Source organism: Rhinopithecus bieti, unplaced genomic scaffold (assembly GCF_001698545.2).
Source record: "Rhinopithecus bieti isolate Rb0 unplaced genomic scaffold, ASM169854v2 scaffold_841, whole genome shotgun sequence".
NCBI lineage: Eukaryota > Metazoa > Chordata > Mammalia > Primates > Cercopithecidae > Rhinopithecus > Rhinopithecus bieti.
The window spans coordinates 300,264-325,117 of NW_016803191.1; the positions used below are offsets into that span (position 1 = coordinate 300,264).

Genomic DNA, 24,854 nt, shown 5'->3' on the forward strand with positions numbered 1-24,854 from the left:
AAATGAATTGATAAGACAGATAGGTGACTTTTCAATAGCAATAATGAAAGCCAGAAGACAGAAGAATAACAGCTTCATCATGCTGAAAGAAAACAATTGCCAACTTTTGTATTCAGCAAAAACATCGTTCAAGAATGGCTGCAAAATAAAGACATTTTCAGGTGAACAAAAACTGAGTATTCATCATCAATAGATCTTCAATAAAAGCCATTCCAAAGGTTGTACTTTTTAAAGGAGACAGCGTCTTGCTCTGTCACCCAGGATGGAGTGCAGTGGCATGATCATGGCTCACTGCAATATCAACCTCCTGGGCTCAAGCAATCCTTCCACCTCAGCCTCCCAAGTAGCTGGGACCACGGGTGTGTGCTACCACGCTCAGCTAATTTTTTTTGTTTTTTGTTTTGTAAAGATGGGGTCCCATCATGTTGCCCAGGCTGGTCTCAAACCTGGCTCAAGCAGTCCTCCCAGCTCGACTTCCCAAAGTGCTAGGATCACAGGCATGAGCCCACACACCCAACCAATTTTCTGAAATTATATAATGAAATGTGTCATCATGTGAAAGAGCTGCATAATTCAGTGAACCAATATTTTCCAAATGACCCAGGTGTAGGTAAAAGAGCCCTTGAATGTGCAAGGCAGGCCACTGGATTTTAATGTTAGAGCACGAGAAGTTCATTCATATGATTTCCAATTCTACACTGCAGCTAACGTTTAACAAATTGTTAGGGGCTGGATGTTATAGTCCCAGTGCTTTGGGAGGCTGAGGCAGGACTGCTAGAGGCCAGCAGTTCGAGACTAGCTCGGGCAACATAGCAAGACTCCGTCTCTACAAAAAAAAAAAATTCAAAAGTTAGCTAGGTATGGTGGTAGGCACTTGTAATCTCAGCTACTTGGGAGGCTAAGGTGGGAGGATTGCTTGAGACCAGGAGTTAGAGGCTGCAGTAAGTCATGATCACATTACTGCACTCCAGTATGGGTGACACAGCAAACCCTTATCTCAAAAAAAAAAAAAAAAAAGAAGAAGAAGAAGAAAAAGTAAAAGCTTTCTGATGTGCTGTTTTATATCACTGAATGGAACCTGGGTTTTCATTAAAAGGTTCCAAACACACATTTTGTAGAATCTAAGAAATGACATTCCTGAGCCCATTGAGCCCTTACAGGAACATACAAATATCCTGCCCTAAGACCTAAAATCAAGCATTGTACAAAAAACCTTTGTGATGTGCTGTTTTATATCACTAAATGAAATCTGTGTTTTATTAAACAGGTTCCAAACACATGTCTAGTTGAATATAAGAAATGACATTTCAGAGATGAATAGGCCTATATAAGAAAAAAAAGGAAAAAGAAAAAAAAATTCTAGAAATAGACAAAAAAAATTTAGGCACAGAAATGTAAAACTCAGTGGAGTCAGGAAGAAACCCCTGAAATTCCTGTAACTGTGAACAATTACTTGAGGATGAACCAGAACCTTATCAGCCTTCATATATGGATCTGCAACCCATTTTCAACTTACCTAATGGGTCTGAGATCTCAGATCCCAGATTTAAATTAAAATTGTCCTGGATCAACAATGACCCCAGGCCAATGAAAAAAAAAAAAAGACAAATGAAAACCCTTCTAGAAAGATATAATCCTCCTAAGCTTCAATGTAGTCCACAAATAACTTTCCAAACACAATCTCCAGCATACAACAGTAACAAAGCACACCAGGAAATGAGACTCCATGAATAAAAACAACATAGGTAAGAAAAAAAAGGATCAAGATTGAAAAAGAAGAACTAAAACTCTCTATTTGCAGATTATATGATTTAGTATACTTAGAAAATCCAGAAGAATCCACGATAAATTATTAAAACTATTGGCCTAATTGAGTCAGGCTTCTGGATTCAAATATAGAAAAACCGGCCAGGTGCGGTGACTTACACCTGTAATCCCAGCACTTCAGGAGCCTGAGGTGGATGGATCACAAGGTCAGGAGTTCAAGAGCAGCTTGACCAACATGGTGAAACCCCATCTCTACTAAAGATACAAAAAAAAACAATTAGCTGGGCATGGTGGTGCACACCTGTAATCCCAGCTACCCAGGAGGGTGGGGAAGGAGAATTGCTTGAACCTGGAAGGTGGAGGTTGTGGTGAGCCAAGATCGTGCCACTGCAGTCCAGCCTGGGCAACAGAGTGAGACTCGGTCTCAAAAAATAAAAAAAATAGAAAAATCAATTGTATTTCTATATGCCAGCAACAAAATTCAGTAATCGAATTTTTTAAGCTACCATTTACAACAGAATTAAAACTATCAAGGATCTAGGAATAAATCTAACAAAATATGTACAAAGCCTTCACCAACAAAAATATAAAATCTTACTGAGAGAAACTGGGGAAAAATTAATTAACAGAGATACCCTAAACATCAACCAGAAAATTTAATACTGTAAATGTTTTAAATCTCTTCAAATTAACCTATAGATTCAATACAATCCCAAACAAAATCATAATAGCTTTTGTGTATGCCTCTGTGTGTGGACATTTATAAGCTCGTTCTAAAATGTATAAGAATATGCAAAGGGCCAAGAACAGCCAAGACAGAAATAACAAAAAAGAGTCAATTCAATAGAAAAATGAGCAAAAAACATTAACGGGCACTTTACAAACGAGAAAACTCAAAGAGCCAAAAAACGTATTAAAAGATGCTCAACCTCCTTAGTCATCAGGGTTTGAAACCATAATGGAAACCTCAATAACATACCACTACATGACAATTAGAATGGTTAAAATATAAAAATGGCCAGGCACGGGAGTTGGCATCTGTAATCCCAGCTACTTGGGAGGCTGAGGCGGTTGGATCGCTTGAGGCCAGGAGTTTGAGACTAGCCTGGGCGACTAAGTGAAACTCCCATCTCTAACAAGGTCTTGTTTGTTCACCCAGGCTGAAATGCAATGGTATGATCATGGCTCACTGAGTAATTGAACTTTCTGAGTAATTGGGACTACAGGCATGAACCACCATGCCCGGCTAATTATTCTTAAATTTTTTAAATATTATTTTATTTTTTCTTATAGAGATGGTAGCTCCCTATGTTGCTCAGGCTGGTCTTGAACTCCTGGGCTCAAGGGATCCTCCCCCGTTTCCCTCTCAAAGTGTTAGAATTACAGGTGTGAGCCACCATGCCTGGACATTTTTTTAATTTTTTATAGAGACAGGGTCTTACTATGTTACCCAGGCTGGTCTCAAATCCCTAGAATCAAGTGATTCTCCCAGCTTGGCCTCCCAATGGGCTAAGATTACAGGCATAAACCATTATACCCAACCTAAAAAAAAGCTTTTTTAATTAGCTGGGTGTGATGGTGTGTACCTAGTAGTCCCAACTGAGACAGGACTGCAGACATACATCATTACACCCAGCTAATTTTAAAAAAAAGACTGAGGTGGGAAGATCTCTTGAACCCAGGAGTTTAAGGCTACAGTGAACTATGATCACACCACTAGTCTCCAGCCTGGGAAATGAAGAAGGGTCAACATCATCCTGATACCAAAACCCGGTGGAGATACAACAAAAAAAGAAAATATCAGGCCAACATCCTTGATGAACACTGATGCAAAAATCCTCAACAAAATACTTGTAAACCAAATCCAGCAGCACATCAAAAAGCTTATCCACCACGATCAAGTTGGCTTCATATTCAGGATGCAAGGTTGGTTCAACATACACAAATCAATAAAGGTGATTCATCACATAAACAGAACTAAAGATAAAAACCACATAATTATCTCAATAGATGCAGAAAAAGCCTTCAATAAAATTCAATATCCCTTCATGTTAAAAACTCTCAATAAACTGGGTATTGAAGGAACATACCTCAAAATAATAAGAGCCATACATGACAAACCCACAGCCAATATCATACTGAATGGGCAAAAGCTTGGAAGCATTCCCCCTGAAAACCACCACAAGACAAGGTTACCCTTTCTCACCACCCCTATTCAACACAGTCTTGAAAGTTCCTGCTAAGGCAATCAGGCAAGAGAAAGAAATAAAGCATATTCAAATAGGAGGAGAGAAAGTCAAACTATCTTTGTTTGCAGATGACATCGTCCTATATCTAGAAAACCCCACTGTCTCAGCCCAAAAGCTTCTTAAGCTGATAAGCAACTTCAGCAAAGTCTCAGGATACTAAGCTAACATGCAAAAATCACTAGCATTCCAGCTGGGTGAGGTGGCTCACACCTGTAATACCAGCACTTTGGGAGACTGAGGCAGGTGAACCACCTGAGGTCAGGAGTTCATGACTGCCCAACATGGTGAAACCCCATGTCTACTAAAAATACAAAAATTAGCCGGACATGGTGGCACACACCTGTAATCCCAGCTACTCAGTGGGCTAAGGCAGGAAGATCACTTGAACCTGGGAAGCAGAGGTTGCAAAGTGAGCTGAGATCACGCCACTGCAGTCCAGCCTGGGCAACAGAGCAAGATTCTGTCTCAAAAAATAAACAAATAAATAAATAAACAGCATTTCTACACATCAACAGTAGCCAAGCCAAGAGCCAAATCAAGAAGGCAATCCCATTTACAATTGCCACAAAAAGAATAAAATACCTAGGAACACAGCTAACAAAGGAAGTAAAGGACCTCTTCCTACAAACCATTGTTCAAAGAAATCAGAGATGACACAAACAAATGGAAAAATATTCCACGCTCATGGATAGGAAGAATCAGTATCATGAAAATATCCATACTGTCCGAAGCAATTTATAGATTCAATGCTAATCCCATCAAACTACCACTGACATTCTTCACAGAACTTTTTTGAAAAACTATTTTAAAATTCATATGGAACCAAAAAGGAGCCCCAATAACCAAGACAACCCTAAGCAAAAAGAACAAAGCTTGTAGCATCACACTATCTGATTTCAAACTATACTACAGGGCTACAGTAACCAAAAGAGCATGACACTGGTATAAAAACAGGCACATAGACCAATGGAACAGATTAGAGAAACCAGAAGTAAGACCGCATGACTACAACATTTGATCATCAACAAACCTAACAAAAACAAGCAACAAGGAAAGATTTCCCTATTCAATAAATGGCGCTGGGAGAACTGGCTAGCCATACACAGAAAATTGAAACTGGACTCCTTCCTTATACCATATACCAAAATCAACTCAAGGTGGATTAAATACTTAAATGTAAAACCTAAAACTATGAAAACTGTAGAAGTGGCATTACCAATCAGGACATAGGCACAGGCAAAAATTTCATGATGAAAACACCAAAAGCAATTGAAACAAAAGCAAAAATTGACACATGGGATCTAATTAAACTAAAGAGCTTCTGCACAGCAAAAAAAAAAACCAGCAACAGAGTAAACAGACAATCTAAAGAATGGGAGAAAATTTTTGCAATCTACACATCTGACAAAGGTCTAATATCCAGTATCTATAAGGAACTCAAATTTACAAGAAAAAAAAAATTAAAAAGTGGGCAAAGGACGTGAACAGACACTTCTCAAAAGAAGACATACATGCAGCCAACAAACATATGAAAAAAAACAAAACTCAATGTCAGTGATCATTAGAGAAATGCAAATTAAAACCACAATGAGGTACCATCTCACACCAGTCAGAATGGCTATTACTAAAAAGTCAAAAAACAACAGATGCTGGCAAGGTTGTGGAGAAAAAGGAAGGCGTTTACACTGCTGGTGGAAGAGTAAATTAGTTCAACCATTTTGGAAGACAGTGTGGGGATTCCTCAAAGACCTAGAGGCAGAAATAACACTGCACCCAACAATCCCATTACTGGGTATACACCCAAAGGAATATAAATCATTTTATTATAAAGATACATGCACACATATGTTCACTGCAGCACTATTCACAACAGCAAAGACATGGAATCAACCCAAATGCCCATCAATGATAGAATGGAGAAAGAAAATGTGGTACACATACACCATGGAATACTATGCAGCCATAAAAAGGAATAAGCTCATGTCCTTTGAAGGGACATAGATGGAGCTGGAGGCCATTATCCTTAACAAACTAACACAGCAACAGAAAACCAAATACCACATGTTCTCATTTATAAGTGGGAGCTGAATGATAAAAACACATGGACACTTGGTGGGGAACAACACACACTGGGCCTCTTGGAGGGCGGGAGGTGAGAGGAGGGAGCGCATCAGATGCTGGGCTTAATACCTCACTCACCATTTATTATATGAAAGTTGAAATACAGCAGAGGATGAAGTTTAGGTGTGCCAATCTAGCAGATTATTCAAAAGTCGATGATGATTGAAATCCATGTGTACTATCTACTAGTTACTATGCTATTTTACTTATACTATCTCACTTAATCCTACTAATAACCCTACAAGGTGGATATTATCTTAGTTTTACAGCTAATTAATGTAAGTGGAAACCAAACTGGATTTCCAACCAAAGTCTATCCAATGTTAAGATCCACTAGGCCATGTGGTCTCCAAACAAATAAACAGACACTACTTTGCAGAAAAGCTGAACAAACATGTAACATTAAAAGCAATGGAAGACAAAGTCATCAACTGGAAACTTTCACCTCAATTCCTCTTTGGTGATGGACAAGATAAAGATACAGAAACTAAAAATGTAATACAACTAGATGCCATGAGAAGTTTTATAGGTAAAAAATTTTAAGGGTCAGAGCACAAATTATAGATAATCAACACTCATTCTAGAGTATTTAAATTGAGGTTTAGCAATAGCAAATATTTCCCTAAGAGCTAAAGCCAGATTATTTTGCTTTAGTATTTGCTTTGTTTACATATATCTCTGTTGACAGTAACTTCTCTACTTTATTGACTATTTACCTCTCACTTTGCATTCCATGAGGGAAACGTTCTGAAACTCAAACAGGCAACGAGATACACACTGCAGAGAATATCTGAGAGGAAGCAGCTATTTTAAGTTTTAGAGCCAAGCTATAATTCTCAAACAGTAATTAATAAAGGAAGACACTGATCGGGGAGATAGGGTGAAAGGAGAAGAAATCTTCATGTCTTCACGATGGTCTTTCATTGCTTTTAAGTAAGCATCCGATTTAAACATAAAAATGTATTTCAAATTTTCCCAGTAAACATTTATCTGAAATTAAATAAAATTTTAATATACATCTCTGTGTTCCCCACCATTAATAAGAATAATTATAATTGATTACATATATTGTTTGTTGCACAAATAAATCTTGCCTAGATCTGGCAAAACTGAAGTTGAAGTCAAATGTGTTAACCTGTCATGATCCTTTTATAATCATTTTTTATACAGCAATAAACCAGTATCTTTGAACATACAGATGTTTGTCCTAATATTGTTTTAGGTTCTAACTAAACAAATCCCACATCAATACCTAAGTACCACTCATACTTCACCCAGCATAATATAGCATCTCACCCTTCCCTAAATTCAAGTATTTGTAGTACTGACGCCACAGTTATTTCTAACTTGGTAAGCAATTAACTGCTTACCAAGTAAATGTCAGGGAAGCACACATCAGTTCAACTGTCACACAACAGAATACTTTAGCTACAAGAGACTTTACTTCTCCAAATAGTCTTCTGCCTTAGAAATAGATAATATATAATTTTGAAAAAAAAAAATTCAAGAACTTAAATAAAAATTAGAGTTTAATGTAATATTTCTTCTCATTGAAATCTACCCCCACCCAAAGAAGAATAAAAGCTATCTAGTCTTACTTAGATTAGAAGTTACAGATAAAATTCTGGGCCGGGTGCAGTGGCTCATGCCTGAAATCCCAGCACTTTGGGAGGCTGAAGTGGGCAGATCACCTGAGGTCAGGAGTTTGAGCCCAGCCTGGCCAACATGGTGAAACCCCATCTCTACTAAAAATACAAAAATTAGCCGGGCATGGTAGCCCATGCCTATAATCCCAGCTACTCAGGAGGCTGAGATAGGAGAATAGCTTGAACCTAGAAGGCAGGCAGAGGCTGCAGTGAGCTGAGATCGCACCACTGCACTCCAGCCTGGGTGGCACAGTGAGACTCTGTCTCAAAAAAAAAAAAAAAAAAAGTTTATAGTAAAATTCTAAAGGAATTCAATGTGTTTCTAAACTTTTTGCCCAAAGTAAGCAAATATACTCTAAATCATGCACATTCGATCTAAATTTCATGTCACTTCCTGTTTCATGGGCTATGAGCAAATATTCTGGTTTTCTTTGGTGAATTAAAAAATGCATCCATTTGTCAAACATATTCTAAATCTTCATTTATCTATTTAGTTGTAACCAAAATGGAAATGGAAAATATAAGACAATTCTCATTGAAAAATGTAGGATGACTGTCTGAAACTTTACTATTAAATAATTAGTATAAACTGCTATTGACTTCATTATTTCAAATTCCTAAAATAATCTTGAATATTCTCTTTACTCTTGTGTTCTCCTTAAAAACTATTGGACAAAATATAAGGATATTTCATTTATTTAGGTTCTCCTAAATGAGATTACGGGCTACATACCTAAAAAATTACTCATTCTCTGAAAGAGCAAGACAAGATTAAATGGCTTCCTGCTTCTACTAACAAAGAATACAAGTAAAAACAGATACAGTGGAACATTACAAAAGCAGAGTCAACTAGTAGAGAGAATAGTTTTCAAAACCATAGAAACCTGTCTTTGAATCTTAAGCAGGTTAGTTAACCTCTTTACACCTCAGTTTCTTCAGGGATAAAATGAAGAAAATCCTACCTGTCTCATGTAGCTTTTATTGGGATTAAATAAAGTACATAAAGTGTGTACAATAGGCCTAACATACAGTGCACCCTCAATACATGGTAAAAAACACTTGTTATTACTATCTGTAATTTACATTTTGATTAGTTGCTACATTTCAGGCTTTTTCCTCAAGTAATAAAGTGAAATGTTTACTGCAACTAATGCAGTTTCTATAAACTTGTCATTTCATTAAACTAACACAGATCTTGGTCTACAGGGGTATTCAAAATAACTGATGAAAGCCAGCTAGGTTATCACTGCAACATCTTATAATCAAGGTGTAGTATGCTTCACAAAGTAAACATCCTCCTAAAAAGAGATGTATAAACAAATGGCTCTACATGAAATACACATTTTTTGAGTGACTTGCATTACTATTTTAGAGATGCTCAACCTTCACTCTGATTAATGTTCAATCAACAGAGACTCTGAACATTCTAGCTTTGAAGTTCTGCTCTTGCCACCACTACTCATAAGTCCTCACACCTCAATCCCTATTATTAATATCCACCCACTCAAGAGTCAGTACCTGAATGTTTCAAATGGTAGTACATGGTATAATGGTATAATTTTTTATCAAGTAAAAATTACACTGAGTTTTAACTGTTTTGGTAAAGTTATATTTCCATATTCCAAAATTATGTTGTTTTATATGCTGCCTTGCTAATAGAATTAAGGATTTTTGGCTGTATATCTTTTTCTTTTTTATATTCTTCATCAAACCAGAAACTGAGAGAGGCAATTTCACTCTGTCGAAATCCTGAAAGCAGATTAAGGAGCAGCATCTGGAGAGGCAAATACTCTACACAGTAAATAGAAGGGTAGTGGATGTCTGTGTAGACTGTATTACTATTCACCCTGTACTGAGTCCCTCACTAAGGGAGAGTTACACACCCCCTACCTGCTGAACTAAGGCGTAGCCAAGTGACTTGCTTTGGCCAGTGAAATGTGAGCAGAAGTGACATGTTTCATTCCTAAGCAAAAGCTTTATGAGCATGTAGTTTGCCCAGTTCTCTCCTTTTGCCACAGCAACTGGTTAAGTTCCAGTATACAGAGCCTACTCGATCTGCCTGAGTCCAGGGTCAAAATGACACACAGCAGGGTTGTAGCTGGCCCATGAAGACATAGAATATGAACAAGGAAAAAACCTTTCTACAAGTCACTGAGGTTTGGGGGTCTTTACCAATGCATAACCTAAACTGACTGGAATAGTGATCTCCATCTTTGCATCACACATTGTCATCAATAACGTTTTTTCAGCACATACTTCCAATACATGTGTATTTATAAATTATATGCATGTATTACTACACATTCTGCACTTAAAACATGCCATACCCACCCCCAAAATGAAGAATGGATGAGACTAAAAATACCTGTTGAATTATTTATTCCCTTCCCACATTCCCAAATGATCATCTTGGGGATGCTATTTTGGAACCACTAGTCTAGTACACTGGCCTCTAAAGTAAAGATATAAATAAGGCTTCCCAGAGATTTAAGCTTCTATAAGCTTCCAATCAACAATACTCAATCATGTTTATAAATAGCTTGGATAGGAGTTTTCTATTTGAATCTACACAGCTCTCTTAAACCCTGGTCATTAAGTAAGTATGTATATTATTTGCCAGTGAAGCTTTTTAAAATTACAGATTCCTGGTGCCACCCATACCTACAGATTGAAGCCCTGAGCGGTATTTTTTTTTTAAGGTCCATTAGTGGTTCGACATACATCATTGGTCTAAATAGCACATCCCAGGAAAAGAATCCGCTTTTCTAAAACAAATGTATGATATACATACAATAAAACAATTAGGAATCATTTCTTTTATAAAGAAGTTAAAACTTTGTGAATAGATCAAATGCTGAAAGCAAATATTATAATTTTGAATACCATTATTATCATTTCAAATAAATATAGGTTCCATATTGGTAGCAAATACTGTGACTATAAAGTGCAATTTGTTTCCCAAATGCACTGTGACCTAATCATCAATCTGCAGTACGTGGAGATTAAAGATGGCTGCAAAGTCTTTGAAACATCCTCCATTGAGAGTTAAGATCTATTTGCCCTCCCCTTGAATCTGGCCTGGCCTGTGACTACTTTGACAGGAACAAGTGATGCCCTGCCAGGCCCAGGCCTATTTTTTGAGAGGACTGGCAGATTCTACCTCGTTCTCTTGGAGTCCTAGATCACGAAGTAAGAAGTCCAACCACCTCCTTGGAGGGATCACATGGAAAGGCTTCCAGCAGAGTCCAGCTTTCTAGAAGTCCTCACATATGCACAAGCATGTGAGTGAAGCCGTCTTAGACATCCTAGACCACACTAGTTGTCAACTAAGAAACCCCATATATAATACTATGTGGAACAGAACAATTGCCCTGTAAGCCCAGTCTGAATCCCTAACCCTCAGAAGTGTGAGATATAATAAGATGGGTATTGTTTCAAGTTTTAGAATTAAGTTTTGATTTTAGGTTTGAATGTTAGGTTTTGGAATTGTTGTTTTAGGTTTGGAGGTGTTTCTGACACAGTGATAAATAACCCAAACATTTATCAACCTAAAATAAAAGTTAGTTTTAAACTTTTCTTTCTATCTGTAATCCAATTCTTACAACGTGCTTTCTTCATTTAAATGTATAAAGGAGAGCCATATAATAGGAAAAAATTTTAATTGGAAAATCTTTAGCAAAGAGACACAAAATAGAAAATGAAAAAAGGAAATCAATTACACACGTGTGGCCTCGACTTTAATTAACTAAAAATTGATGGCGCATGGTATAGTACTTCACTCACACAATTTGTCATTTATAATCATCCAAAACATTAAAAGTTAGAAAATGAATGATAATTTAATATCCTGACATTCTAATTAATATGTTGATGTCTCAGTAATACTGCCAAGCTAATCAATATAAAAATCAATTGTCTGGTTACTTTATTACTGTTTCTTTTTTAACAGCATAGGCACATTTGGAATACAGTAAAATTAACACTAAAAAGGAAAGATTATTTACTTATACTAAAGCATATTTCTTCTCTTCTACAAGAAAACAAATCTCTTGAAAAAAAAAAAAAAACAGGTAACTTAAGACCTCTACCTCCTTGCTATCTCATGAGAACACCATGCTAGCATAAATTAACATAACCTTATTCCCTCCTTTTTCCTCCAACCTAGCCAGCTCCTCCCCACTTACAGATTATTGCTCTCCACCTTTCAATGCCTCAAGTTCATCATATCCTTCTGGTATCTCATTATGGTGACCAACCATCCCAGTTTGTCCAGGAATGAGAGGTTTCTCAGGATGTGGGACTTTCAGTACTAAACCTGGAACAGGCATAGTCCAAATCCAAATCTTGTCAACATCATAACATCCACCTTCCTGCCACTGTCCAAATGGACTGCTACACCCATATGGATGATCCAGTCAACACTACTTTCACACAGTCGCTGGCATCCTCTGACCCACTCACACTCCACTTCTGCAGTCCACTCCCAGGATCACAGCACAACTCACAAGCAACGCATCACCCCTACCCTCACACATTTTCCCCAACCACACCTCCGTGTCCTTCCTGCTCGCTTACTCCATTATCCCCCACTACACAGGCTCTTTGTGTCCATCAGAGTTCCTTTTTATCCCAGGCCCTTTTAAACTCTTTCTAGTTTCAATTTTCTTCTCCTAACTCCAATTATACCAACCTATCTGCACTTCCTATAGCGCACCTTGTCTTTCTTTCACTTCTATGACTTTACACATATTTCCCATATCTGAAATGTCTTTCCATACCCGGTGTTTCTACTGGAAAATTTCTATGCAGCTACATATTACCTCTGCTAGGTTTCACCAGATTTCCTCAGGCATAGTTACTCCCACCTCCATGCTTGTACATACCTGTCTGCTGGAAGATATAGTTATTATATTATTTATGTAGAATACTACAAGCATTTATATCTCCCTCACTAACATATGAACCTAAGCACAGGTAAATGTGTCATAACGATTATATTCCCAGTTTCTTTTTTTTTTTTTTTTTTTTTTTGAGATATGGTCTCACTGTGTTGCTCAGGCTGGAACAGCTCGCTACAGCCTTGATCTCCCAAGCTCAAGCAATTCTCCTGCCTCAGTCTCCCAAGCAGCCTGGGATTACAGGCGTGCTAATGCGCCACCATGCCCAGCTGATTTTTAATTTTCTGTAGAGACTGGGTCTCACTATGTTACCCAGGCTGGTCTCAAACCCCTTAGCTCAAACAATCCTCCTGCCTCGGCCTCCCAAAGTGCTGGGATCACATGTGTGAGCTACTACATGTAGCCTATATTCCCAGTTTTTACCACAATACCTGATGAAGTGTTTACTGATTGAAATATACAAACTATGGAAAGTGACAATAATCAATATAACTGAAGAAATACAGAAAAGCTTAGAGTAAGAGAAAAATAAATATTCTGTGTGATGAAACCCCAAAAGACTAAAAATTATTAATGAAAGGATGTAATAAAATAAATTCATCAAAAGATAAAAAACAGATCAATTCATGAAAAGGCTCAAAAATTCATACACACAAAATAATGTTCAATTCTGCTAATAATTAAAGAACAGTTAAGAAGTTGCTACACCAACAAGCAGGAATAAGGCAGTCCTAGAACTGGCACTGTGACAGAGATGGAGGGAAAACATGCAATTAAGAAAGACAGAAAGGAAACACCAAGAAGTTAGGACAGAATCATGCCTGAGTGAATGTAACAGCAGTGCCTTTAATAAAAATCATCTTTCCTGACAGTTTCTCCAGATGAGCACAAGGGTAGTTAAACAAATTTTAAAAAATAATACTTCTCTATTAATTTGATATAATAATTTAAGAAGCTATTCTAACTTAAATTTTTTTAAAATCTTTATAAATCTTTAGACCATCACCTCTCCAGCCCAGTAATCAGTCTTGACTTGAAGCTCAGAACATGTTAAGGGAAGAGAGGAACAATTTGCAACATCACCAACAGCACAGCAGCAGATGGGCTTCCATGCTATTAGTAGTTTCTGATTTCTTAAGTTACTCAGATCTACATCTCACTGAAAACAACAAAAATGATGGACAAAACACTTAAAAGTATTAGCTTAACAGCATTTTTTAAATGCTGTTAAACTAATATTTAGTTTAAAAGGGAACATGCTGGTCAAATTTTGAGGCAAACCCAGGAGAACTAAAGCCATTTTTGCTCTGAGGACATTAGTAAATGTCATCTCCTCATACTTCAGATCTTCAGTCTCAAGGGACAAGGTAGCAAAAAACAAGGATTTAGGCTGGCCAAGTGGAAGGCTCTTGCAAGAGGCCCTCCCTATATTAAATTGGACCCCCAAACGATAACATCCTCAGAGAAAGAGTGAACTAGAATTGACCCACCGTCTCTCTCCTAACCACATAAGAACGAAGGGCAAGCTGACTTGTCACTGAGCAAGGCAGGAAAAGAAAAAAGTAGAAAAACGAAGTTTTTGAGAAGCTGTGGCCACCCGAAGTATACATCGTGTGGATGGGCCAGAAAGACACAATCCTAAATATGATTTAAAAAGTGTCCTTGACTTAATACCTGACATAATACCCCTGAAGTAACACTCCCAGAAACCTGGCAAAAGCAAACACAGTACCTCTCAGAGGAGAGCACATTCACCCTGAAAATGTCCTGGAAAAAGGCCGTGGGAGGGCAATAACCAGTTAAAGATAACCAGCCACACAAGGAAATAAGGCAACATGGGTGAGAGACAATCACAAACAATAGCAGGAACAGACCACACAGATTTTAACTCTTAGAATTATCAGACAGATTAAAAAGCAGCCTAGGACAAATTTGAAAAAGAAAAGCAAATATTAAAATATCTGCAAGGAATAGGAATCCATAAAAAGTAACATAGCAGATGTGAAAAAAAAAAACAAATAAAAGAAATTACAACAGTCAAAATTCAAAATTCAATGGGAGCAGAACAGTCAAAACAGAATAGAGAAATAACAAACTAGGAAATAGTTCAGAAGAAATAATCTGTAACTCAGCAGAGAAAGAAAAAAAAGAAGGAAAACATAACCTGAGGATGAAAAGTAAATGACTAAGAAGACCTAAAACAGAGCTGACTAACATCCCCGACAGAGAGGAGAAAGAACAGGTAGAGGGAAGTTTAAAAGCAATAATGGATGCGAATTTTCCAGAATTAATACAAGACACCAATCTACAAATTCAAGAAGCCTGGTGAAACTCAGGCAGGATAAATAAAGAGAATTCTACTCCTAGACAACAGAGTATTTAAATCAAACAGAAGTAAATTAAATAGAATATCTTAAAAGGAGACTAAGAGCAGGGTGGCAATCTTAACCTTCAAAGGAGCTACAGTTAGACTAACAGCTGATTTCCCCACAGCAAGAGGAGAAACCAGAAGACAGCAGAGTGATACATCTTAATGTGCCAAAAGAAAGTACATGCCAACCTAGAATTCTACATCCAGCAAAAATGTCTTCCAATAAAGGAGACAATCTCTTATTTTTTCTTTGGATGAAAAGGTATAGTATATAGTAATAAAACATAAAAAAACACATTTCACTTGAAACTAATGCAACATCAAGACAGACATGTATGGAAAGATGAACATTTAATGTTTTCTTGTATGTCTCCTTTACACTTATAAAAACATGACTTTTTTTATTACTAATTGCTTACATATATAATTGTTTCATGGTTCTTCAGTAGATGAGGAGACCCATTTATATGTTTTCTTGGGTCTCCCCTCTACACACTCTACTTTGTCCAGTTTGGGAAATAATAACTGCTGAGACAGTCAATAGTTCACGACTGAACCCCTAAGTTCACTTTTACCCAAATGTAGTTGAAATTTTATTTCAATAATTTAACATTAAATATAAGATTAACAAAATTTCTGATCTTATATTACTAAACCTTACAAACAGTAAATATTTAATGATAAGCAAAAGTTTAACGAGCAGTAAGCATGCTTTCACAACTGAAATTTGTGCCCACCACCACCCCAGTTTCCCTATGAGCTAAGTTAAACTGATCAAGTCTTTGAAATTTGCAACTGTTTCTTTAATTCCAAACTATTTATTTCAAGCACCCAGTTAATTGGCAGAATGCCTATTTTTTCACACAGCTTTCTCTTACTGAGCTTCAAATTTTCTTTTTTATGACATCTCCCTTATGTTATCTTCTGCAATAACCTTTTGGTGCACAATTAAAGGCCTCTCAAACTCAATCTTCTTTGAGGCTCCAACTGGCAAATGTTTTCTAAAAAAAAAAAGGAAGTAATTTCCCTTACCCATTTTTACAACGTAGCCCAGTAGAAAACTGTTCGACTTAACTTGGTTCTACATTTCTAAACTATGCAGCATCTTGGACATTTTCAAGATCATTAAAAGAGAGGCAGCCAGACTCTGATTCATGAAAGATATCATGATAACTGAAGTCTTCCAAGTCAAGCAGCTAACAGTAGCATAGTACAAAAAAATATATGGCTTTCTTTAGCTGGAGAGGAAAGGGAGAAATTTGTTTCAAGTCAAATGAACCACTGATGCAGCCATGTTTATTCAAGCAAATGGAAAATGAAATAAGAGTAAGGAAAAATAAATTCCAAAAAATTAACTGATTTGTAGCAATTTTCTCTTATAGACCATAGGAAATCAAATCTTTGGCAATTAAGTTTTAATAAGTCAGGTGTTACTAAATTTATATTTCTATCATATATTTCAAATTCATAAGGATGGTAGAATACCAGCTATTTTTTTACCTGGGGCGAAGGGAAGGGAGGTGTTTATTCTAAAAGATGCTCAAGTATATATATTTGTAACTGAAAATATTAGAAGTCAGCTCTATGGCTTTCACAAAGGTGTCCTATTTGTTGACCCAATTCAATATTTTTAGTTCCTCAGAAAATTATTCAGACATTTAAAGTTGCAGTTGGCACATGATATTCCATCCACTCGAGTATCTCTGCCTCCTCCTTTCTGCCTTATCTTTTAAGATGCTGGCCGGGCGCGGTGGCTCAAGCCTGTAATCCCAGCACTTTGGGAGGCCGAGACGGGCGGATCACGAGGTCAGGAGATCGAGACCATCCTGGCTAACACAGTGAAACCCCGTCTCTACTAAAATACAAAAAAACTAGCCAGGCGAGGTGGCGGGCGCCTGTAGTCCCAGCTACTCGGGAGGCTGAGGCAGGAGAATGGCGTAAACCCGGGAGGCGGAGCTTGCAGTGAGCTGAGATCCGGCCACTGCACTCCAGCCCGGGCGACAGAGCAAGACTCCGTCTCAAAAAAAAAAAAAAGATGCTGTTCACAGCTGTCAGCTTGACGATACCTTCCTACATTAATCCAGTCCATGGCAATGCCCACTTTTTTAACTCCCTATAACCCTTGTAGACCATATTAAATATTCTGACACTAGATTATTTTACCTTGTTCTGTTTCCTGAAAACAGTCTTTTCCTGCTCTCTTCAACTATAAACATGTTAATTCAAATCTTCCATAACATACAACATAATGCTGGATACACATAAAGCATTTATTAAATACTAGCTATAAAACAATATAAAGGACAACAGTGGTTCCAGAATTTCTACATAGGATGTGCTTAGGAGTAGACTTTTGCTAGGGGACGTATCTTAAAAGATACATTTGCATAGAAAGCACACTTTTTATCAATTGTGCATTAATTTGGGGTACCTTGGTGGGGAAGGGATTGAGAGATTAAAGCCCCTTTCAAGCCACTTCTTGACATTGACAGGGACTTAAAAAAGTGTTTCCCAACCATCTCATCCATGTGCCCTGCATCAAGAAGGAGAAAGAGGCTACTCACACATTTATCTTACCTCCAGGTCCATCAAGCTTCCTCCCCTTGGTTATACCCTATCCCAAGTCACAGTTCTAATCCTACTTACACTGCCACAGTATCCAAGTGCTTCATCTGTACTTAAAACATGGAGTCAAATATAGGAAGAGGCCACGAGGCACTAAGAAAGGGTAGTATCCTCAGAAGGGACATCCAGTTTATAAGTGCTGTAACACTAGAGTGTGACAGGAAGCAGCACTATGTACACTGCTGAAGGGTCATTCTTTTGCGCCCCATCAATCCATAGACTTCCTTCTATTCCTCTACATTAGAAATACAAGATGAGAGCTCCTATCAGCCTTGAGAAACCTATAACATTAATATGAACCTCTCGGTGTCAGCCTATCATTCTTGTAATGTTCTAAATATTATTTTATTCACATTGTAATAAAATACCCTCTCCTTCCAAAGCCTGTTCTCCTACCCTACCTAAATGTAGCCATTTTCATTCTATGCCCCCCAAAACTGCAAAAGAAGAAAAAACACTGAATTCATTCATTTTAGATCCATTCTATTGTTCTCTGTAAAGATCCTGACATTGATCACTTACTCAAAATATATCACTTGTTCTTATCTATACTTTCACTGCCACTGCTAGTGTTGAATTATCAAAAAAGGGCAAAATTATTATTTCTATTTTGTAGAGAGAAATAAAAGCAGCTTTGGGAAACTTAAAAGAGAATTTTGAGGCTGTATCTTGTTCACTTTGTTTCTTGCCTCCAGTAAAATAATTACAATCCAAAAGTGATACAGCTTAAGGTATCCAGAAAGCTGTGTAGCAAACTCAAACAGCTGTGTATAGGTTTGCATTCAACCATGATACTCCCATTCCTTAAGCAAAGTGTCATAATAGCAGCATATCTGTCTGCCAACACAAAAGGGTATTATTAGGCCTCAACTGTCCTGCTTCCCTGGACTTACAAAATTGTATTTTTTTATTTTATCTATTTTCAGTTTTTCAGTAAGAAATAATTTCCATAGATTTCCATATGAATTCAAATCTCCCCCTTACCTTCCATAATCCAAACTCCATATATCAAGAGCCAATATAAGGCATTAAATGCTGAAAATAAAAGGAGAAAATCTGCAACCATTTAGAAATGGCACACAAAATTAAGAAGCCTGTATAATGTGGTGTCTATAGTAACTTATGATTGTTTTATTCATTTATTTATACCTCTTTCTACTTAAGAAAGTGTTTTTAAATCCCCCATAGCACTTACACAATACTCTGAACGTATTGGTATCCACCATCTGAGCTAAATTGAATTCCGCAAACAGAAAGGACTGTCCACAATCTATGCTATGAAGTACACTCACTAAACTTGGTCTGCTTTAAATTTTGGCAAACTCTAAGGGGCTAAGAGCACCACATAAAAACATCAACCTTATTATCGCATACCTTATACCTTATTACATTACTTTCCAGTGTCCTAAACATAATAAGCTGTCTTTGGAAGAATTTAAAGGATTCTCAGACTCCTGGCAAATCTCTTCTTCAAAATGAAAAAGCCACAAACTTCTCAGCTAACTTTTAAGCAGATTCACCAATCAAATTTCTGAAAGCTGAAAAGCATTTCTCAATAATTTTCCCATTTCTGTCCCTTCTAAGTAATCTGAGCTCCTCAGAGTTGTCTTCTCCACTCAACTAATTATTGGAATTTCATTTTTCATATCATTTAATTGTTAATAGTATCTTTCATTACATTTTATATAGTCTTTTCAAATCATGGTACAGTTGTTTTGAGGTATTTAGGATACACTGTTATTTTCAGCTCAAACTCAAGAAGCCAGAAGCTCTAGCTAAGCTACTACTTCTAATTATCCATCACTGCATAACAAACTATCCCAAAACTTTACAGTTTAAAATAACAGCCATTGTATTACAGCTCTCAATTCTGATGGTCAGGTATTCAGAAAGGGTGCTGTCGGCAATATATCTACTCCATGTGGCACCAAATGAAGTCATCAGAGGTATGGAGCTGGTGAACAGATAAACTGGAGGTTCTTAGATGGCTCTATTCTCATGTATGGCACCTTGACGGGGATGCCTAAAAGGCTGGGCTCAGGTGGGAATGTCAACATGCCTCTCCAGCATGGCAATTACTAGTTACCGACAGGTTTCAGAACAGATTTCTCCATCAAGTCCACTTAGAATTCTTAATGGCATCCCAGAGCTTCTGAAGACTGTACCAGAGACAGAAAGTGGAAGCCCCCAGTTTCTTAAAGCCTATACCCAGAAACTGGTACTCTGTCACCGCTGCCATCCATACTCTATTTGTTAAAACCCACTCACGTCAAGAGGTGGGCAGGGGAAGAGTGAGGAGTCAGTATTAATGAGGGGGGTAATGAGTTTCAGCTGAAGAAGATGAAAAAGTTCTGGAGATGAATGGGGATGGTTGCACAACATGAATACACTTAACGACAAATACACTTAAAAATTTTAAGTTGTACACTTAAAACTAGTTTAAAAAGTAAATATTACATATATTTAACCATAATTTTTTAAACCCGCTAAGATTCAAGGAGTGGTGACATAGATCCCACCTCTCAATGAGAAAATATCAAATAATTTGAGGTCATTTTTAATCCACTATACCAGCTAAGGTGATCTCCTGGGTGGCAAAACATTTATTTGCTGTAAGCATATATACTCCCTCCTAAATGTCTTTATTATTTATATAATACTTACAGTAAAAATAATTAATTTTCACTATACTGCCAATACAGAATATGAAATATTGGCATACTCATTCTTAAAGACAATAAGTTATTTTCATTCTTAACACTTCAAAAATAATATGCAATTTTAGCTACATTTACTTCAATTACATTGAATAACTGCTAAACCCACATGAAAGCTTCAAGATGAAATAAAACTAAAAGATCTACTTGCAAATTCCAGACCATCTAGTTTGCAGCCATGCTAGGTGTTAAACAAAAACATCCCTCCTGTTCTGACACCCAGCATACACCAGCAACCTTCTTGAAGGATTTTGAACTTTAGAGATACACCACACACTAAATCTGGGAAATCTCACCAACCTGCACATTTTTCTATTTTTTACTATTCTCCAGCATCTGCCAAATCAAGATTATTTTCCCACTCAAAGTCTGCCTAATAAGTTTTAATACAAGATCAATTAGCCAAAAGTGATTTGAATCTTGAGTTTGTGAACCCGGTTTGCTAAATGCACACTATTGCTTGATCCATCCGTTTTATGAAGCTGTTAGCACAAACTAAGAACAAACGACTGAGAATTTAAACTTTACAATAAACATTCAAAAGGCCAAACAGTTTCTAGGGTGCTTCATTTATTTACTCCTTCATTTAACCAACATATATTAAGTACCTCCTATAGGCTAGACATTGTATTAGGTAATAAACACCACATTCAGGGTCCTTTGCTCTCAGAAGACTTAGAGCCCACTGCAAGACAGGCGGGTGATAACCCTCAAGTACAAGTGCTCTGACAGAGCAAGCTGGATGCGGTGGCTCATGCCTGTAATCCCAGCACTTTGGGAGGCCAAGGCGGGCAGATCACGAGGTCAGGAGTTCAAGACCAGCTTCACCAACATGGTGAAATCCCGTCTCTACTAAAAATACAAAAATTAGCCAGAAGTGGTGGGGGGGCACCTGTAATCCCAGCTACTTGGGAGGCTGAGGCAGGAGAATCGCTTGAACCCAGAAGGCAGAGGTTTCAGTGAGCTGAGATCGTACCACTGCACTCCAGCCTGGGCAACAGGAGTGAAACTCTGTCTCAAAAAAAAAAAAAGGCCACAGAGGATGGGTTTCTAAGCCAAACTTAAGGAAATGTCCCAGAAAGAAAACTGTTTAAGCTGATACATGACGGATAAGTCAGAATTAGATGAAATGTAAGGAAGAGTATCCAAGGTCAAGGAAAAAAACGTTTTCATAACTAAAGGAAGTTCACATGCCTGGTCCGTAGAGTTTACAGATTAGTGGTAAAAGATGAGGCTAGGGAGGTAAACAGGGATCAGAGCTTAAGGTAACTTGTTACGAATTTTGAACATTAACATTATATTAATAGGAAATTGCCGAAGAGTTGGGGAGGGGCTGTAGTATAGACATCTGTAATCATATCTGCACTCTTGCTTCAGGGTGAAGAATGGATTGGATGGGCCGGCATGGTGGCTCACTCCTGTAATCCCAGTACTTTGGGAGGCCAATGTGAGCAGATCATGAGATCAGGAGTTCAAGACCAGCCTGCCTATCACGGTGAAATCCTGTCTCTACTAAAAATACAAAAATTAGCTGGGTGTGGTGGTGCACACCTGTAGTCCCAGCTACTCGGGAGGCTGAGGCAAGAGAATCACTTGAACCCAGGAGGCGGAGTTTGCAGTAAGCCAAGATCGCACCACTGCACTCCAGTCTGGGTGACAGAGCAAGACTCTGTCTCAAAAAAAAAAAGAATGGATTGGATAAGTAATCATGGTAGCCCAAGCTAGAATAGTGATGATGAAACTGAAAGGAGATGGACAGATTCTAGAGACATTTAGGCACAGAAGTGACAACTAGACTATTAATCTTAGCCAGGATAAAAATCAACAGCACTCTATTATCCCTTATACTATCGCAAATCTAATCCTCTAAAAGCTAAAAAATAACTACATTTAAAGGAACCTCCCCTTTTACCCTTTGAATTCAAATGTAAAAAGTGCTCATGATCAGGCTCTTCCAGTAGCTGTCAGTTTAGCAATTATTTACACATATCCCTAACCTCCTCAGACTGCACGAAAAGAAGATTTGGACTCAAATCTGTGCTTACTCATTTTAATAAGACTCTAGTACTTCAAGTTCTATTAGCTTTATACTACTGAAGTTCTTATAACTCATTACTCTACACATATTTGTAGCACACTTAAACAATTCAAGTGGGTATTGGGGGATGGAATCCAGTGCTCTCTCTATACATCATCACTTGCGAATCTCATACAAAAGCTGGAATGGTAACAAATAATAATAAATAATTGTTAATATTTGTTGTGTACTTATTACATGCTAGGCACTGTTATAAGTACTTTATAAAATGTACTAACTTATTAAAGCCTCCCAACCTTATGAGGTAATACTATTATATTCTCTATTTTGCAGATGAGAAAACCAAGTCAGAGAAGAAAAATGACTAGTAAATAGCAGCACCAAGATTCAACCAGTTATTATAGCACCAGAGCCTGTGCTCTTCACCCATAAGCTGTATGACCTCTCTGGTATATCCCCGCTTAGACAGCATGCTCTCATCCTACTACCCTTAATCTTGGTGCAGATCAAAGGAGGATTCGCATGTCTATACCTCAGATGCCCTGTCCTAACACCCTAGGTCTCAAATGCAAAACCTCAAACATTTTCTGTTACTGGGCCATTTGTTTCTAACTTGGATTAGAAGTAATGCAGTTTTGGCCAGGCACAGTGGCTCACAACAGCAATCCTAACATTTTGGGAGGCCAAGGCAGGCAGATCACTTGAGCCTAGGACTTTGAGACCAGCCAAGGCAACATGGCAAAACTCATCTCTACAGAAAAAAAAAAAAGTACAAAAATTAGCCAGGCATGGTGACACATGCCTGTAGTCCCAGCTACTCAAGAGGCTGAGATGGAAGGATCACCTGAGCCTGGAGAGATGGAAGCTGCAGCAAGCCATGATCGTACCACTGCACTCCAGCCTGGGCAATAGAATGAGACCCCACCTCAAAAAAAAAAAAAAAAAAAAAAAGAATGCAGTTTCTGCCTTGGTTTCCCTAGTCTTAGCCCTAAATCAGCCACAAACACACTTGACCAGTCTATAAATAGTTTTCTGTCTTCACTCTAAGAAAAAGACAAGGGCGTCCAGAGAGAATACAAAGGCTGGGTGCCTGGATCCAAATTCTTGTTCAGTTATTGAACTAAGACGTTCCTTCCCCCTGCTTCCTGGCATTAACACGGACCCATACCTGTTGTCTGTTTCCTGCCACATCTCTTACATGTGTAAGAGGAAGATTTGGTCACCTATAAAGGAAGCCTGGCATACCTGTCCGTTAAATATTCTTTTTTTTTTTTTTTTTTTGAGAGAGAGTCTCACTGTCACCCAGGCTGGAGTGCTGTGGTACGATCTCAGCTCACTGCAACCTCTGCCTCTCGAGTTCAAGTGATTCTCTTGCCTCAGCCTCCCGAGTAGCTGGGACCGCAGGTGCCCGCGACCACACCCAGCTATTTTTTGTATTTTTAGTAGAGACGGGGCTTCGCCATGTTGTTAAGGCTGGTCTCAAACTCCTGACCTCAAGTGAACTGCCCACCTCGGCCTCCCGAAGTGCTGGGATCACAGGCGGGAACCACTGCGCCCGGCCCGATATGTTCTGACCATTTCTATGCATGGTGTGAATGCACATGGACAAGACTGCCTCTGCTCCTTGTGCTGTCTGACGCACAGCAGGAAGAAAAAACAGCCAGGAAAATAGTCAAAGACCCAAAGGACCAACAAAGGTATGACTAGAGAATCTAATGAGCTCAATAAAAAAGCCAAACAAAGTTCAACTCTTAAACTTTAGGATTACTGAAATTCACAATGACATTGAATATACCAAGACTTTGGTGCACAGCGTTTGTGAATCATCTTGCCCGACATTACAAAAAAAGTATATCATTAACTATTGGTATTTGTTATTCCTTAAGTTTATGTCTTAATTTGACAAGTTGATTTTAAATAATGAAAGCCATCTTTGAAAGGTCCATTTAGAATTGTGCAGATAATCAGCATCTGCCTCTAATCAAATGGATATGATTAGCAAATTAAACCCTTTAATTAGCATTTTGCATAATTTAGGCAAATTACGCCTCTTAGGTTTAAGAAGGTGAAACCCGGTGAGTTTATCAGTTAGAATCCCTTTAAACCTTTATTAATTATCAAATTTTACCACATACACAGTAAACATAAAGAAATACAAATTAAGCTCAACTTCATTTGCTGAAACTTAGCACTTCTCAACATTTAGGCTAATTCTGTCATTTGGAGCAAATTAACACAATACTCAGAAGAAAAATACTTAATTTCAGTTTTCTCCTTCAACTCTCCACAGGTCAACTTTATCCAAACTAGATTCAAATAGCATTTTTTAAGAAACAGGGAAAGAAGGAAGGAAAGTATGGAAGGAGAAAGAGAAGTAGGGAAGTAGGGAAGTAGGGAAGGAAGGAAGGAAGACAGGAAGGAA

General features: G+C 37.8%; 1 protein-coding gene across 1 annotated transcript in view; it reads right to left on the reverse strand.

Moving 5' to 3' along the window:
- The window catches only part of PRIM2 (DNA primase subunit 2), a 313,454-nt gene that overhangs the window by 261,357 nt on the left and 27,243 nt on the right, over positions 1-24,854 (reverse strand). The gene's annotated exons all lie outside the window — the stretch shown is intronic.